Source organism: Aythya ferina, assembly GCF_964211825.1.
Source record: "Aythya ferina genome assembly, chromosome: 14".
Taxonomy (NCBI): Eukaryota; Metazoa; Chordata; class Aves; order Anseriformes; family Anatidae; genus Aythya; species Aythya ferina.
This window is the reverse complement of record NC_140312.1, coordinates 2,252,257-2,267,609: the sequence shown is the minus strand read 5'-3', so window position 1 is coordinate 2,267,609 and position 15,353 is coordinate 2,252,257. Positions and strand designations below refer to the sequence as shown.

Below are 15,353 nucleotides of genomic sequence, written 5' to 3'. Positions count from 1 at the left end.
ACCAAAGGAGCAGACGATTGAGGCAGGTATTCTTATGGGCCAGCATTAGCCCCATAACCCAATCTTTTTAGCCAGGCTCCATACTCAGTGAATGGCTGGTATGAGTCGCCCACTTGAAAAACCTTTCTGACTCCATTGACCAGAGGTGTGCTGGCAAAGCCAGGCTCCCTTGGCAAAGCTTCTTCCATCTGGAGTGGCTTGAAAAATGCAAAGAAACAATGATAACTACAGGAAAATAAGCAGAAGGCCTTGATTCACTTAAAAACAACAGTCAGAGCATCTCCCAAACACTGTTCTTCGTTCTCCTGGCAGTCACTTGCCGAGTTTCCCTGCTATTACTGTTCCCTCCTACACTTTGCGTGTCGGGTCACCACCAAGTAACAGGTTACAATATGCTTGGCACAGGCTGGAGAAGCTGGGGTTGCACCATCAGACAGCCATTTTCTTAGAACTTCAAAACAGCCAAAAATAAGAAAAAGTAGCATTTGGGGAAGTTTTCAACATATGGTTACATGAGCAAACTTAAAACATATGGGCTATCAAATGTGCTCAAGATGTGTACGAGCCCATTCTGTGATCTCCAGTCAGTTACTACACGAGATTTCATGCAACTAGGGTTTCCTTTTCAGTTTCACAAACAGTCCAGAGGCACTTCATCCATGGGAGAAAAATTAGAATTCACCTCCTCTAAAAGGCATTCATTAATATGTTGTCTGAGAATATGAACAGTAAGGAATTTACCATTGGAAGGATTTATTATCTTTGATTCTGGTTCTAAATAATATCCATTTGCTACCAAATAGGAAAAAAAATCAAAATATGTATTTAATTTAACTTCATACAGGATGCGCAGGAAAGCTGGTTCATCCATCCTCTCTTAAAAATGAAAGCAATAGCAGGTATTGTTGATTATATTGTTCCACTGGGAGACAGAAATAAACCTGAATGCAGAAACTTAAATCACTGCTTTCAATTTACTAAAACAAAACAACAACTGAAAGAAATGTTGCATCTTCTCTTTTTATAGCAATATGCAATGTAAGAATGCAATTCATAACTGTGAATAAATAACTGATGATAGTAGATCTTTTGTAATGCCAAAAATTTGTTACATAAAGCTGCAACATTTTTACATCTGAGAACTAAAATGATTCCTTTTGCTTTAAGTATTACAGTGAACCATAAGAAATTATTATCTTGGAGGGTGAAACTAATGTGTAGCTTGTAAGAAGATAACACTATATCTTTCCTATAACACAATCCAAAATAAAGATGTCCATGGTAACTGAGGCATCAGATACCAGGACAGCTGCAAGCAGATAGGCTAGCAACATGGATTTTAAAGTCATTTGTAGTTTATGAACAACTTCTACGGGCAAGTGAGAACAGTTCCCAGCACAACTTGCTTAGCCTTATCACTTCAGCAATAAAGTTCAAAATAGATTTTTTTTTTTCCTATAAGTTTCACCCCTGTCCCTCCAGCTTTGTTTTTGCCATTGTCCTAGGACTTGCCATCCTTGCCAGGTAGGAGGTGAATGCAGATGTTGTCCTTGCCCTTCAGTTTCGCTCAGCTCCAAGTGCTCTCTATGATCACTTCAAAAATGTCAGCTATGGTGTTTATGTCAGCACTAGTAAATCAAGGGACAGAAAAAAAACTGAATTTCTCCAGCCATGCACCTGAGGTTCTCTGATCTCACTGCTGGAAATCTGACCCTGCCCTAGTAAAGGCTCACAGACGATTCGTACAGAGCACCTCTCTGGTGGGTGCTCTGGATAAAATTGTTCCCTTCTGTTTCTCACCTGGAAATCAAAAATTGTACCAGTGACCAGGTATCATGAGGGTTTGAAGGAGAAAATAATACCAAAAAAAAAAAAAAAAAAAAAAAAAAAAAGGAAGGAAAAGAGTATTTTTATAAAGAAAGCACAGATGTGTTGGAAGGAGTCTTGTCCCCCTAGGGTAGCGATCCCTCTGCAAGCACGGATTAAATCATCTCCTGTGTATCTGCACCAGCTCCAGAAACTAGAGATTCTTTCAGCAAATAGTGTGCAATTTCTGCCAGGTTGTCTTCCCAGGGGAGAACAGCTGGGACTTGATACCCTTCAGTGAGCAGTTGCTTACAAGGTTCATTAACACTTAGAGTGCATAAAAGTTTGGGTCTCGCCTCTGACACCCTGCCCACAGGCACTGCCAGTCCCCGCAGACCCCTGCTGGTCGGTGACTGGTGTGATGCTGGCCCCAGCCCCACGCTGCACAGTGCTGTGGTGACAGCAGCATCAAATCCAGGCTGGAAACAGGCAATGAGAACATGCTGTTTGGAAGTGACATGGCCAAATTGCACCTAGTGCATCTGTCTGCGACTGCCGTTTCTCCATTCTCACCTGTATATGGGCCATGCATCCCTCATCACCCAGTTGCTCCCATTTTCAGACTCTCAGCACCTCCAGGCAGTGACTTTTTCCATTTGCAGACCAAGACAGGGCCCGGCTCAGCTGCCCTCAGGCCACAAGCACAACACAGAGGAGTTTAATAAAGGCCGGCAACCTCTGATGGAGCACCTCTCCCCCAGGTAGGCAGGGACTCGCACCACCATGTGCAAGCACTGAAAAAAGAAACACAAACAGAAAGCTTTCAGGCAGGAGAAACCACGTCCCATATTCTTCCAATCTGCTTCATATTATAAATCACCGGTGAAGGTGATAAATGTGTGCACTTAAAACAAAATACACGCTCTGCGCAACGGGGCTGTTCAGCATAACAAAGCAGCCCGAGGGCAGCTGAGCTAAAACAAGCGTATTGCTCTTACTGGCATTTCTCGGGGTCTCGACGAGCGTGCAGCAGCAGGGTTTCCCAACCTGCTGCTCAGTTTTGGCTTCACCCCGCTGTGTGTGCCTGCAGAAGTGCACAGGGCAAAGTGCTGGGTGTGCGAGGCTTCCCCAGGACCCAGCCTACAAAGCTTGCTGGAAGCTGGCAGCGGTGCTCATCCCTCTGCTACAGGCACTGCCCACGAGCCCCTTCACCTCGTTCCCTGGAGGGTTACATGATGGGAGCGATAATTATCTGGGTCTGTCTGCTGCTGTTTGCTTTCTGTATTCCATTCCAGGGTTTTTCTTATGACAATGTCTTTGCTAATGGACAGCCCTCCCTGCTGCCCGTGTACAACACCTCGCCCATTACACCTGCTAGACGGGGTCTGGCACCACACAGCAAACAAAATGGAATTAAACCTTAGCCGTAAAGTAAGCAAGTCTTATTACACCCAATTTTACAGTTGGGTAAACTTACATACTGGAGACATTTAAATGACTTTCTGCAGCATTACAGGATGAGCTGGCAAAGGCACAGAGCCTGGAAAAGTCCAGTGCTCAGTCAGTGCTCAGCCCCCCCCTGTGAGAAAGCAAATTTATTAAGCGTGTGGCTGATGTTAAGCTTACGGGCAAGGGGGCATTAAGCCATTACAAAGCTGCCTTCCTTAAGCACGCCAAAAGCCTGCTGCCGGCACCGACAGGATATTAATCGTGCCTTCCCCCACCCCTGCGGTCCGCAGGCAGAGGTGATTTATCACCTGGCACTGAGACGATGTGACATTCACAGCTCCTGACACAGGTGGAGGAAAGCACGCTGGGTCGGGGGACACCGGGGACCTGATTGACCCCAAAACTTAAAGGAAAGCAACCGTAAAGCGAGTAAAGGAATAAAAAGTAGTGCTGTTGTTAGAAGAAAGGCAGTGCTGCAAAATTCAGCTGTCCCTTGTAGGGATACCAGACATCCCAGGTGGTTGTCTCCAAAGCCTAGGTACTCCGTTGCAAGCACCAGGAGGCCAACAGCTGGGAGATAACCCTGTGAGGAGATGCAGAGGAGCACTGGGGAGCAAATGACCCTGTTTTCTAGGGGTAGAACTAGTTCTTTGATTGCTCATGCAGCATGGCTCATGGCTGTCTGTAAACAGATGCATTTCCCTTTCTAACTGCCCAGTTCTCCTGGATCCATCCCCTAGCTCAGTGGTCTCACCTGCTGCCACAGCCCAGGTCACAGGAGTTGCCACCAGGTTACAGACATTGGATTTCCATTGCTGGCAAAAGGAAGCAGAGGGAACTGGCGTGGTCGGAAGGAAAATAGTCAGCAGTGGGGAGCTTTAAAGCCAGATTATTCCAAAACCAAGACACTGGTGCGGGTGGAAACTCCCCGAGGTGGGAAAATGTTCTCCAGCTTAAACTGGAATTTGCAGAGTACGCAGCATGTGTGGAGCCAGGCTCTCATACCTCATTTCAGCAATAATTAAGAACTTATGACACTGGGAAAACAAGAACTAATTAAGCACTAAGAGAAGGGAGGCCACTGTGTAATTGGGCTAGGGATACGAGGCCAGGCTAGGAAGGTTTGGGGACCTGCTAACGATTCATCCTTCAAGCCTTCTCCTCATGCCCAGCTCTAGATGTAAAGCACGTGAATGAGGTCGTGGCCGAGGAGCAGCGTTTGTTCCCACTGGCTCTAGTGTACTTCTGCCATCCTAATTGAGTTTTGTGCTGAAAATACACTTCTTCTGGAGGAACAAGAAAGGGGAAGGACAACTCCTGGCTGTCTTCCAGGAAGCTTGAGTCATTTCAACATCATCCTGAGATTTAGACACTAAAATGAATTATAAATGGGCCAATTTTGCACTGCTTAATGGAGGCATGTACAAGGTAGAGCAGGGATTCCAGGTCTCCTGCCAGCTGGGACAGAAGCCTTAGGGGTGCTGTGCATTTTATAACTCAGGAAAAACTCATTTGGGATTCCTTGCCAACAAATTCAAGGTGCCCATGAGCCAGATAGTCCTTTTACTTACAATGACATAAGCCTGAAATAAGTCCATTAAAGCACGTGAAGAGAGGGAGGAGAAGGAGCGGCAAGAAACCAGGTCACAGTGATAACTTTGGTGCTCTGTGGAGTGTAGGGGTGAACCCCACTTTAATTTTCAATCAAACCCAAGTATAGATGGGCAAAGGAGGCTTATGCAAATATCATCTCGGAGCTTGAGCTCTCCCTTCTTGTTCCATGTGAGGTGGATTTAACGAAAATCCCCACAGTTTTGTCACCTAACAGGGCCGCTTGGACTGGTGAGGGCATAGGTGGTGTGTTAAATAGGGCTGTGTCTTGTGCCGGCCCCAAATCACTCAGCACTCATCATTCCCATCGACTTCTGCTGGAGCTGTGGGGCCAGCTCTTCAGAAATAATCACACCGAAGTTATTCTACCAAGGACGGCTGCGCGTCATGCTCTCACAATTTTCCCCCCACTGACTTAATAAAGAGAGGATGAGGAAATGTCATACCATCTCAAGAACAACACCTACCGTTGTTTTTGGAAGCGTGGCCCATTTAGGTGGGCGCTCAGCCCAACACCCCAAGTGCACTGTGCAGCCTGAGGTGACATTGCGTCCCAAACAGGACTTGTCACTTAAATACCTTCTTGATGCATATTACACGGAGACAAAGGAAGGAGCTATTTCAGCACGTGAACTTTACAGCTAGAAAAATCAAGCACGTGTCAGTACCGCTGCAATTTCATCTGCTCTCTGGTCTCCACAGCATATGGTCTGATGGTGCTATTCCATTTTCTGTCCCTGGGAGAGCAGTTTGAAACTGAGAGAAACAGCATGGTACATTTGAGTTTATGGGGTATTAAAAGGGCTACAGTGAATGGTAACCAAGGCACAGAAGTGAATTATTTATAGTGCAATTGCACTTTCTCCTAAACTACCCTTCAGACAGGTCAAGCCTTGGACATACACATTAAGACCTTGTTAAATCCAAAGTCAAGGCAGTATCCTACAATGGAGACATCCCAGTATTAAATCAAATTGTGTTCATGTAAAATTCTTTCAAAATTAACACTCTGGGAAAGACATCACTCAGTTCCTGGCTTAAGGACACATATTTCATGTAAACCTCTCTTTATCTAATTTATTTCCCTTCTTTGGTGGGATCTCCTACATAACTTGACCTAAAGAGAAGATCTCTCTATTTTTGCAATGTTAGGACAAAAAGATAGTCACATTATTTATTTTTTTCCTGGTAATACTGAATGTACAAGTTAGCCAAGACATCCCTTTGAGCGCAGGTACCAGCCAGTTCCACAGAAATCTGTTTTGCACAAAAACTGGAGCCAGTCCTGCACTGCAGAGAGCTGCAGCGAATTGTTGCACTATTTTTGTGCAGCTATGACAGGGCTGTTGCAGGTAATCCCCCCCCCCCCCACGGCATGTAGCAGGGGTTTGTGGCTAGAGCCTGCGTTCGCCAGGCTGGCAGCGAGAACAAGAACTGCCAGGCCAATAAATCATGATCCCTATGATATACATGTAGGTACTACAGAAAAGGGGTAAGAACAGACCAAAGCAGAGAGTTTGCCTTTCACAGGTTACAATTCTCCAGGAAATGTTTATGTAATGAATTACTTCTCCACCTACATTTTCTATCCAATTTCAGCCGTCCACGGCTTGTCTGCAGCCTGCGGGCAGCTGTTCCAGGCCCTGAGGTTAGATTTTGGAGCAGGGCTGGACACCACCACTGCCCTCCTTCCCTCAGATCCCGAGGCATCTTCACAAAACTACATCCCAGCTGGTCTGTGCCCAGCTCAAAGGATGCAAGTGGGATCTTGGCCACCCTTGTGCTACGGAAAGAAGGGGACCCAGCTATTCCCACGACGAGAGCCGGCACCACGCACAGCCCTCCTTGCCTTGGCCATAAGCAAGCAGAGCAGAAATACTGTCTCAGCAGTAAACTAATGAGTGCATATTTTTATGAGACTTGATAGCACATTAATTGATTTTATTGCAATTTATGGCATTTGCATAATGATGTGAGTCAATATGAAGATAGTGAAGCGGGAGGTTATAAAAACCATCTCAGAGTCCCATTCTCAAGGAGCAGAGCCCAGTCCCAGTGTTTTCACATCTCAGTTTTCTTATTTTGGTCATGCTGTTGTTTTGCATAACTTTCTGAAGCACGCAGCAGCGTTGTGCCGATAGGCTGACTACGTATAACATCTAACAGTGCTACCTAGGAAATATCCGATATCATCAACAGATTGATTAAATCTGTAATTACAGGATTTTTAAACCAAGATATCAAATTTGCATTATTAAATCCCTCTATCTAGAGCTTCTCCATCAAACCAACAATCTTTCTTAGATAACAGCCACAGGAGAGGTGCCACTTGTTCAGACCAGCTGATTGCATTGCTCTTTTTCTCCTTCCTTCCCGTGTTTAGGCAGTTGCAGTGGCACACAGCGATGCAGCCCTGCTGCCTGCTCCACCAGCTCTGCCATGAACCTTAGGTTTTGCTCTGGCACCAGAGGCCCAAACCATCTCAGCATCCAATTCACAAGACACAAAGGTGATTAAAAGGATAACATTATGACTTAAATGCAACTAAAAATCTTGTTACCGGTGAGCAATTCCTTAGATTAAACAATAAGGAAGAGCTTATACATTGAATCGGTGCAATGAAGTTCCATTTCAATGGAAGACATTATTAGAGTATTTTTTTTTCCCAGCACTGATGGTGCAGCAGCCCGGATCTATAACTGCATTAAAAGCAGTGCTCAGTAAGCACAGCCTGGCCAGCACGATGCGAAAGGGCTGCTAACTGGTAGCCTTGCCCACAGACACCCCTTGTGAGAGGCATTTCTGCCTTGGCAAAAATCAAACAGCCCCACGCAGGATGGGTTTCCAGTGTGCATTAAAGCTCCCGGTTCCATTCAGTTCCGTATCAACAGGATTACGCCAGGACAGCTTTCTGTTTCTCCTAATGGACTCCAACAAATGTGAATTGTTGGAATGAGAATTCTATTTATAACGAACAACAAAAAAAGCTGCAATTACAGCTTGTTAACAAACTTGTGGTACTAATTAGACTACCTTTCAGCAGAAAACATTATACCTTGATGTATTGTTATTACTATTATTACTCTTCATCCTTTCTAGACTCTCTGGATCCCGTCCCACATACAAATATCCAACAGGTCAGAGCTTTAGTAAACAAACTCCCACAATACTTCCATGCCACATTTCAGCCCAGGGATTGTTTCTAGAGCACCAGCAATTAAAGTAATTAAAGTAATAAAAGACAAAAGAAGACGTAGGAATTAATCAAGTCAAGATCAAATCCAAATAATTTGGTTGTTTATCCAAGGGCGTAAATACTGTTTTGGTGCTAACACCACACTGCTACCTGGAATATGGCATTCCTCGAAAGTAAAAGCAGCAAGGTCAGTCCTGGGGCAGAGCCCTTGTCTCATAACTAGAAGGACACCCAGGAGAACAATGTGCAAGATCACTCCTACACAGACAGCTCCCACAGCAAATACCACATTGCCGTGTTGGCGAGGACTGCAGAGGAGAGCATCCCATGCCAAAGCCCACACAGGGACAGGCAGAAGTCTCTGCCCAGCGAGCAATGGGCACATCTCGTCCTGCTCCAAGGGGACATTGCTCAGCCACCAAGCACACACCGCCTGCATCCCAGCCAGCTTGCCCATTTCTGTGCCAGGAGCTTTGTATGATCAAACAACTTTGTCCCAAATTAAGCTGCCATCTTAATTAAATACAGAAGTTGAGTGAAGCCCAGAACTACCATTAGTCAATACTTGGGCTTGCTCTTCCAACTGACAGTCCAAAAACACTTTTAGTTTAATAACCCTCACAGCATCCACGTGACCTGAACAGGTTTCACTGCACTCATTTCACAGATGAAAGGTGCAGGGGCAACAAAACAAGGTGACAATCCACCATAAGCCCAACTGCAGGTTAGGTCATTTAGCAGAAGGGGAGCTGGGACAGAAAGCAGAAACCCTGAGCGAGGGGAGGGAAACCCATCCCACAGCTCCGAGATGGGAGCACTTCTCCTTCCTCTCCCCTCGGAGCGGACGGGAGTCTCGAGTCATTACGTGCTACGACTGGGTGTGCTTGTACTCTGCATGATAAAATTACATCTACAGATGGTCTAGACAAAAAAACATAGCTAATTTTAGCTTAGATAGAACCTCGTGCATGTAGCTGGGGAAATAAAATTAGATGCACTTTATGTAATTTCTAAATTATCTAGAAGACCTTACTCTGTAAATAAATATCAGCCAAAACCTAATCTTATGTTTGATACGATGTGGTTTAGTCTTTAGTTCTTTCATGAAAAATACCACACCTAGCAAAGAAGCATATTTTTTCTTTTTTTGTGCATCTACCCAGACACATTTAGAGTTGGGTATTTTTTGTCTATCTTGTAAAATCCCATTATCACACAGTAATGTGTCCCTAGTACCCTTTATAGATTATTTTTCTGCTTTTCCAATTCCGTTAAATAATTAGTGGTAATTGCCCTAAGCAAATGGTTACCAAGCAATCCAATACTGTCAGTAAGCAATTTGTGCTTTTGAGATGCCCTTGTCTTCACACGCTTGTGTCAGCGGAGCCCAGAAGAGGACAGCCAATATGAACACACACTGCACCGCTCTCCAGATTCATGGAGGCAATTAGCAGCAGAATCCGCTTCAGTGCCTGCGGTTCTGGCACAGGTGAAAATACTGGAGAAAAATCTGTAACGCTCGCAAGCAGTTCTCAGAACTGCCAGGGTGGGAAGAGACTGTTATCCGGAGAAAGATGCTTCACCTCCTCCGGCATGAGCAACAGCTGAATTTTCCAAAACAACCACGAAAGCTTCCAGCCTACACACTTATTGCTCAAAATACCAGATTCCCTGTTAATAATTGAAAAACCAGTGCTGTGATTCTCCTCTGCATATGAGTCTCCTGTTAGTCTGAACTTTTGGTTTAGCATTTTATAGTACTTGTGCAAGCTAAAAATAAAAACAAAGCGGTGACTTTGAGTGAGAGAACCCAAATGGGCTGTGCTAGCCTCAAATACACCAAACCACCAAAACCCTGTACAAGAAAACAAAACCTGAGCTGTACTATGAGCTGTACTAAATTCGGGACCATGTCGCACAGGACTGACTACGCAGGCTGCTTTAAAGAGCCCAAATGGTGAACATGTGAGATTTTCAAGCCTGCTTCTTGTGGAAACAACAAAAAAAATCCACATTAAAGTCTATCACGTCTTTATGCCACTGCGTACAATGCCAGAAATCCAGGCTTACCTAGAATACCTCTTCTCTGGGATTAATTATTTTTATTATGGACAGTGATCCTCAAGATCACTGTTAGCAGTCGACAGGTGTGAATGGTAAGTGCAGTCTGTTACACTCCAGACAAGAGGCAATTTGCAGCTATTACACAGCGGTTTGCAGAATAATGATATTGTTTGCATTATTCAGTACCTTCCATATGAAGAATTCAAAGTTCTTTGCAAATAGGAACTCTTAAAAATCCTCAGTGTGGGATTTTTTGCAGACAAGCCAAGAGAGGCAAAAACTGCATCCGACTTCTTTGGATGAGGCTGCACAAAGCACTAGTGTCCCTGCCGTGACGAGGACTTGGGATGCCATACTGGGGTTCAGCTCCCATTACTGCTTTTAAAATAGTGCATACCCTTCATTTATCGCTACCGTTTTATGACTTAATTCCCCCACGCTGCTCACCTACTGCATGATCACTTTTTTCCAGGTGTACAAATTCTCCACTGCATAAAATATGTTTTAGCAGTTTTCTGAAAGATATTAGCACTGTTAGTCCTTAAATAGCATGGATTTTCAGCACTGCCATGTGCTACTCTAATTTATGTTTTGACCCTTCAGCTCTTCAGAGATGAAAATCAAAACCTTCTAAATGTACTGAATAAATTACTGTCTTTATAATAAAGATATGACTAATATAATTCTAGTCAATTCAGAATATTCTGAAGCATTGCTCATGGCACCGCTTCTAGATAAAAATAAATGTTCAAACAATTTCATACTTCAGCATAGTGATATCTCTGTGATGCATCATCCTGGATCCACACAATTATAAAGTAAAACTAAAGTGTATTTTAAAGGACCTTTTCCTCATTGCTCATATATGTAAAAGTCACATCACTCATGCATGCACGATCCCTGTAATTGCAGAAGTGGCATTGTAGCACTGCTGTTTTGACAGAGTATTCTAAGCAATTTTTCATTCTTGGGGGATTATTTCTCTCTCTCTCTCTTGTTTACTTATTTTTATTGTTTTTAAAGGCAAACCTAATAACCCATGATGCGCTGCTCCTAGGAACACACACGGATCTCCCTAACCACCACGGGGCAGAGCTCCCTGCCCCAGCACTGTGATGCTCACTGGAGCCGAGCCCTGCGCCCCAGGGGGCTCCACCATGCTCATGTCCCACCTCAAGGGCAAAGCAACTGCACTGAGAGACAAATTCAGAGCAGGCGACCTGCTCAGTGGGTGCTGTTGCCTCTGGTGGGGCTGATGGGGAAGAAAAGGGACAAGTCCTTTGAAATCATCAAAATACGTGTACAGAGAATGTAGTAACCAAAGACACCTTCCCAGGTAGGTATCTGCACCTGCTCAGCACATAAGGCACAGAAAGTGGGCATTATTTCATACTGATAAGCATTTTATAGTTATATGGCAAATCTCTCCTTTGGATTTCTGTAAAATCTTATCAAAATAAATAAGTCATTTATATGCGGGATCGTATAAACACTCTCCACTCTGTCTTTGTCTTCCTGCGAAACTGGCAGGATGCACTTGCCTCTCAGTTGCCTGGGTAAACAGCTTGCTAATATAACCAATATATGTGATAATATTCCTAAAGCATCATTTTACAAAAGGGCAAAATTGTTTGACCCAAACAATTCCCAATATGTTTTGTGTGTTACCATTGATAGAAATTTCTCCTGCCTTTTACTTTAGCGCAAATGAAAAAAAAAAAAAAAAAAAAAAGAAAGAAACAACTGCAACAAAAGCCATTTAAAATGCATGCAATAGGAAAGAAAAAAAAAAAAAATTCCAGAAATTACTTTCTCATTGGCATGAACACATCACAGCTCTGAGAAGTTCTGGTTTTCACTTCAGAAACTGCTCTGATCTGGAAACATCCGTTTTATCTGAAGGTTGATGTGCCACATCAGTGCCCGGCTCAGAAAGCCCGACAAGGAGACGTGCAGAGGTACGTAGGTGCCTGGAAATGCAGATTGGCACCTCGAGGGATTTGAAGCGAGCGAGAGCTAGGCTGGTTCTGTCTGCCACTGCAAGATTCTTGTTGGGGCTTCAAGACAGCAGCAAAACTTCCATGGAGCCCAGGGAGCTGGGCATGGGCTGGGGAGTGGCGCTGAGCTGAGCCCACCCTCAGCCATGGCCCCCTGCTCACAGCCGTGTGCCCCCTGCACAAGGACACCCCCAGCCCAGATCACCTGCATGTCCAGCACCATCCATGTGTCAGAGCAGGTCCTGCAGCTGCGTGGCCTGTGGACAAAGAGAAAAAATGTGAGAGTGGCACATATCCAGTGGAGCACCATCATCTCTACAGGAGAGATGCATGGCACAGGCCTCACCGCATGGCACAGGCACCCCCGCAGGCTCAGTGTGATGCAGGAGGTGGCTCCAGCGGGGCAAGAGACCTGAAAATCCCACTGGTGCTGCACACATGTGTCAGCTGTAAAGGAAGCTTGGGCAAATCTTTGTCAAGGAATACATACATACCTGTGTAGTGACCCTGAAACTCCTTGGTATTGAGTGGTGGTCCCGTTACTGGCTTGGATGGAGTTTGAGCTACAAGCTGTAAGCCTTTCCACTGCCTTTCCACTCCAGCACATCAGTGGGACGTTGTCAGTCAAAATCAGTTCAAAGTAATGAAGTGCCTCTCTTGCATTCAGAACACCAACTCAGCTCAGGGAGAGGCAAGGCTGTGCAACGACACCGTAGGGCAGGACAGCAGCAAGGGCACAGGGCAGCAGTGAGGCAGAGGCTGAGGGAGCCCTTCGCATCCAGATTTGGGAGCTGGCACATTTACCGTTACTTTGGGGCACAGACCAAGCAGCATCTCCTTTATTCCACACTGGGCTTTTTTTCCTGCTTCATGTGACCAAGAGCAACCTTGTGATATCTGGCTCGCTCTCAGGAAGTGTCTGCATCCACAGCCCAGGACTCTGCTCCCTTCTCTAATTGTCAAGAACGCGTCTGTGCCTAAATCCAGGGCCGGTGCCAAATGGCTCTGAGTTTGCATTACTTTCAGCTGGCCGAGAGATCTTTATTTCTGTTTTATCTTTCTCACAATGTGTGCCACAGCCCAGAGACAGAAGCCTGGCAGCGAGGAGCCCTGCATCCCAATCAAGGGTCTGGTGCGGAGCAGCGATGTGCGGAGAATCCTGAAGAAAACTATATAAATGCTAAGTATGGTTAACCTTCCTTCTCTCTACCCTGCAGTCTCCACTGAGGCAAATTTGTACATGCTTAATTTTCATTAATAAAATCAATATGTATGCACTTGCACATGTACCACTACAAATTAGCTTTCAGAAAAAAAAATAATAAAAGGTCTGCATGTGAGTCTCTTCCCCACAAATATATCCTTGGAAAACATTTTTGCTGGTTGCATTTTTCTGAAGTTATTCAGCCACCCAAGATCTTGAAATATTCTTATTCAGGTGCTAAACACAGTCAGTTCATTTCCTGATTTATGTTTAAATAAATGGCCTCATCTTTTTAAAGCTAAAACCAAGAGATTGCAGAGTTATATTAAAGGGCAGCATTTTGCAGAGTTATATTAAAGCGTAGCATTTAAGTGAGGAAACAGTTTTTCTTAGCACTTATTTTTGTCACTATTGTAAGCTTTCTGTCACAAGGTTTTTTGTCCTTGGCAGAATGAAATTTAATAAGCCATAATGTCACTAATTTGTCTAGGTTTCTAATGAGGCTGGTCTGAAAAGCTCTATTCCTTTATACTTGCATTTTCTTAATGAAATAAACTTTGTTCTCCTCCTGTCTTCTTTTCTGGGGTCTTTCATCCAGTATTCAGCTATTCTTGAGCTTTTCAGCCAATTTCATAAACCACAGCATACATGCTGCCAGATCAAAAAAAATGCTGCATTATCACCTCCAATTAAGCAATCAGGCTAAGTGAATTCACCAGGGAATAGGAGTGCCTTCAGATCCCTCAGCCCAGTGCCTCCACCCCCTTTCAGCTTTAAATTTCCATTTCTTGGGTTGCTGCAGACACTGACAGAGACGTGATCCTGGGCTGAAACCCTTTTGTCAGCTGTCCCAGTGAGCTGCCAGGGCAGGGGGGTGCAACAGCCCTGCAAGGCCAGCCCAGATGCTTTGGAGGAAACCTGCAATGTGTCACAGCTTCTTCTCCCCAAAACCCACACACCTTTACCACCCCAGTCCTTCACCAACATATCTTAAGTCTCCTAAAGCTGCAGAGCTCTGTGCTTGTCCTGAAGCAGTAAGCCCACAGGAGCAGCAGGATGGGGAAACATGATGCCTTCCAAAAACCATCGCTGGTCTTCCAAGGTCTCCAGCCACTGGTGAGGGCAGCTGCTGTCTGTTCTGTCACAGGAGCTGGCCTCTGGGCAGGGTCCCAGGTGGGAACAGGCAGCCAGAAAATGCAATATTTTGGTCCGTGGCAGTCTGGTGGGGGAAAAAAAATAGTTTTTTACATCTCTTTCTTAAAATGGCCTTCCAAAAGGACCTTGTTTCTGGGGCACACACTTGTTTCATGGGGGTACTCAGCCACACGACTCCTCCAGGACAGCTGTGGTGGGGAGGAGGGCCCCACATCCTGCTTCTTCCATGGGAAGGGGAAGGGCAGACAAAGGGCAGCATCACAGACAACGGTAACACACCATGATCGAGTGCTTAAATCCTGTTCTGACCCTAAATAATTCATCCGGCTGGGAGCTGGATAACCAGAGGCGAGGAACCACGGGAGCGGTGCTGGCTCTGGGGAAGGTGTTGGCCCTTTACAGAGCCTTCTCCCTGCTTAAACCTAATACCTACCATGCCCAAAACCTGAATTCCTTCATGCTAAGGGCTTGTGGGGCTGTGCTGGGGATGCTCTCACCAGGGCGTACCCCAAATGTGCCCCATGTCTCCACGGCATGCAGTTCCCTTCCTTCCCATTAGCGGGGCTTTAAAATATCCCAGGGCTCGTCTTTGTAACATTTACAAAGCACCCGTTGAAGTGCCGTTCGTGTTGAAAAGCTGCCTCTCTCCATCAAGGCTTCCTGGACTAAACACAACAATATAACAAACATTGGCCATTAATAATTGAGAAAAACTCCTTCCCTGCATGTTATTTTTCATCAGAATGGTGTGTTATTAGTTTATAGATATATATTTTTTAGCTGAAGGCTTTTTTGGCAGCAATTTGGCCTTCACAATAATGGACTTTACTGTATGTAAAGCCTTGGAAAAATAATGTTTTTGAGAGAGACT

The 15,353-nt window shown here is 45.0% G+C and overlaps 1 protein-coding gene across 1 annotated transcript in view; it reads right to left on the bottom strand.

The window, feature by feature from the left end:
- The window catches only part of LOC311444409 (uncharacterized protein), a 52,584-nt gene extending 38,541 nt beyond the window's left edge, over window positions 1-14,043 (bottom strand). Inside the window, exons 1-4 of the mRNA XM_084535529.1 lie at window positions 13,864-14,043; window positions 12,618-13,282; window positions 11,986-12,380; window positions 2,380-2,600 (exon numbers count right to left, since the gene is read on the bottom strand). The gene's annotated coding sequence lies outside the window, so the exon portion shown is untranslated. The remainder of the gene's footprint in view (window positions 1-2,379; window positions 2,601-11,985; window positions 12,381-12,617; window positions 13,283-13,863) is intronic.
- Window positions 14,044-15,353: the final 1,310 nt, after the last annotated feature.